We start from the raw sequence: 3,914 nt of genomic DNA on the forward strand, positions 1-3,914 counted from the left end.
AGTTTTATGGATTTTATTCATTATTAGCAAATTTTTGGAGTGAAAAAATGACGCAGTGACCTAACAAATTGTATTTAGAATATTAATTGCGATTGTTTAATCGAAGAAATTTGGAATTGTGTAAACGTATGAATTTTAAACATACACACACACAGAGAAAATTTGCCTTTTATAGTATAGATAAATGGAACAAAACAGTAAGTACATAAGTTGAGTAATTACGCATACACTTGAATGTCTACACAATCATATATACATTTTAATACCCATAGAACTACACATACATTCCAATGTTTACCCAACTACGTTAAATTTACAGGACACACATACACGCATATGAAAACTGTCACAAACGAAGCAAAAACAAAAACCAAAGCAAAACATTTTTTTATTTTTTGAGTGAGCAATTCATAAGTTTAAAAACACCACAAAAAACTATACCCGGAGATAAATCTATCGACAACAAAAAATGCAGACGAATACAGATCTGTTAGCCTTTAGAAGCTACGTTACGAGCAATGTTTACATGCAGAGAGCTCGGAGGCGGTGCTGTCTCAAAAGAAATTAACCTTAAACAGACAGATCCGTCCCCTAATGTCAACGTCCAAGCTCGTCATGCCTCAATGATAACAAAGCAAAATACAAACCGGATCGGTTCTCAGCCGGAACACCAAGGATCGCGTAATCGAATGTTGAACCAGATTCGATACAAAAAATCAGCTACTGGTTCAAATCTTCCCGAAACACAGGAGCTGGAAGTACCCCACAACCGGAATATTCCAACTGATGGCCATCCATGCTCCTCATCAAATAACCAAAAGAAAAAGAATGAAAAATGCTCTAGGGGTGATAATAAAGAAGTTCTTACGGTCTTCCATCATGCCATATATTTCCACACAAATAAATCTAATACTGTACAACCCTACTTAAACTGGAGACAGAAACACCTTGAAGTAAGACCCTACATAGACAGTAACAAACTTGCCAACATCAGCAGAAACATTATGAAAAAGAAATTACTTACTGAATTAAAGATTGACCAAATTAAACAATCAGTAAGGGATAAAAGGAACGAAGTTGCAGCTAAAGAAGATACTACAGGGGAAATAATTATAGACCAGCCCAGGGCTGACGAAAATGCGAGAATGATTGAACGAGTTAATGTAACTGATAAGCAAAGTGAAATACTCACTGAACCAACCATAAACACTATGGCAGATGAAAATCAAATAGAAGAAGAAAGTCACACAGAAATTGATCTAACAAAGCTACATGATCTAAAAAGTCAAATCATGCTTGAATGACTGAAAATTAAAGAAACCAATATGAATGAACACGACAATCTTCCAAAAATTCGCAATTCTAACAAAAACTGAAAATAATTGGTACAATCCGCCTTGCACCTAAGGATATTATTTCAGCTAATGATGTTGACATTACAGATCTCAACCACCTATACTATGCATCCGCCAAAATCTCAACGAACTGGTAGCAAAACTTTACAACAATGTTTAGCAAAAACCTAGTATGATTCCCTCTTGGCTAGTTAATGGTGTAACATTCCTACTTCCAAAAAATGAAGAAACAAATGAACCAAAAAATTATAAACCCCTAACCTGCTTAACAACAATGTATAAAATGCTAACATCTGTCTTGACTGAATATACCTATAGTTTTTAAAAGAAAGTGGCATATTCCCTAATGAACAAAAAGGATGGTTGTAAAGATCAGCTACTCATCAATAAGATGATCTTGGAAGATTGTCACAGACGACACAAAAACTTGTCGATAGCCTGGATAGATTAAAAAGCTTTTGACAGTCTACCACATAGCTGGATTAAGAAATGTCTGGAAATGTATAAAATAGCACCTACTCTGCGAAACTTTTTGTCTGTAAGTATGAGATCATGGAAAACCACACTGATTTTGAACAGTGACAATGAATCTCTTAATGATGGAGATGTAATTATTTCATGTGGCATTTTCCAGGGTGACTCTCTATCATCGCTCCTCTTTTGTCTAGCCTTAATACCTTTCTCGAAATTGCTCGATGATGTACAATACGGCTATAAAATGTTTGATAGAAATATAAATGATCTCATTTACATGGATGATTTAAAGCTCTTTGCAAAAAATTACCAACAACTACAGGGCTTACTAGCGATTGTTAAACAATTCAGTGATGACATTAGGATGCAATTTGGCCTTGATAAATGTGCAAACGCTGCCTTTATCAGAGTAAAAATGACAGAAACATCTAATGTTAATCTTCACCAGCAGAATGTCATAAAGGAAATAGAACTAGCGGAGAGCTACAAATACCTAGGGGTATTTGAAGGGGACGGAATCAAATATCAGTGATGAGGGAAAGGATCAGAAGAGAATGTTATCGCAGGGAAAGAGTAATACTCAAGACAGAGCTGAATGCAAGAAACAAGATCGAAGTGATCAATACTTTAGCCATACTAGTCGTGACTTACAGTTTCAATATCATTAATTGGTCAATTACTGAAATATGTAATCTTGACAGAAAAATACGAAAACTGTGACAATGCATAGAATGCACCACCCTAAGGCAGATACAGGAAGACTTTACCTGCCAAGAAAAGAGGGTGGCCGTGGACTTTTACAACTGGAATTAACAATGAAGATTGCCACAATTGGCCTAAACACCTACCTGAAGAATTCTGATGACTGGATGTTAAAACTTGTCTCAAATCATGAAAACAAGAAAGCATCTTACTCAGTAACAAAACAAGCAGATTAATATCTAAGTGAATTCAAAATACAACAAACTCCAAAATTAGACGTACTAGAAACAAGCACAGAAAAAGTTAAGCGTATGAAAACTCGTGCTAAAATTGATGCCTTAGATACTCTTACTGATAAATGGCAAGGAAAACCTCTCAATGGCAAATACGCAAAGAGAGATAATAGTGCCGGTGTTGACAAAGCTCTTACCTATCGATGGTTAGTGTCTTCTGGCTTAAAATCAGAAGCAGAAGGGTTAATCATAGCGGCCCAAGATCAATGCCTACCTACAAGGAACTACCGGGCCAACATATTAAAGAACGGCAGTAACTCAACATGTCGTGTATGTCAACAACAAAATGAAACCATTGATCATATTGTCTCCATGTGCAGTTTTCTTGTGCCTACAGAGTATCTCAACAGGCATGATAGAGCAACACAATATATTCACTGGGTAATTTGCAAAAACCTGGACTTGCCCCATGATAAAAACTGGTGGGAACACAAACCACCTCCAGTGCTTGAAAATCATCACATCTCACTCCTCTGGAACTTCACCATTCAAACTGACAGAAAGATAGATGCAAATAGGCCAGACATTATATTGAAAGACTTCAGACAAAAATCATGCCTCCTCATTGATATGACTGTCCCAATCGACATAAATGTATCTGTCAAGGCCTACCAAACACTGAACAAGTATAAAGATCTTGAAATAGAAATTGACAAAATGTGTAACCTCAAGACTAAAACAATACCTGTTGTCATAGATGCTCTAGGAATGATAGCAAAAGGGGCTGATTGATACTTAGCTCAGATACCAGGAAACCCCAAAATGGCAGAAATTCAAAAATTGTGCGCATGGGAACTGCCCATATCCTACGTAAAATACTGCCTATGTAATCTCAAATTTTAAATCAAACTCATAATTTTCTTATGTTTTCTTAAACATTCACTAGAACAAAACTGTACAAAACCAAATATATGATACCCTTGGCATAACACCAACATGAACTCCTAACTTGTTGTCTCTTGAGGTCTCTGGGTGAGACTTGGAGCCAACGTGTACAAATACAAAGCAAAAGTCAAACATATAATAATAATAATAATAATAATAATAATAATAATAATAATAATAATAATAATAATAATAATAATAATAA

The sequence above is a fragment of the Octopus bimaculoides genome, chromosome 15 (assembly GCF_001194135.2).
Source record: "Octopus bimaculoides isolate UCB-OBI-ISO-001 chromosome 15, ASM119413v2, whole genome shotgun sequence".
Taxonomy (NCBI): domain Eukaryota; kingdom Metazoa; phylum Mollusca; class Cephalopoda; order Octopoda; family Octopodidae; genus Octopus; species Octopus bimaculoides.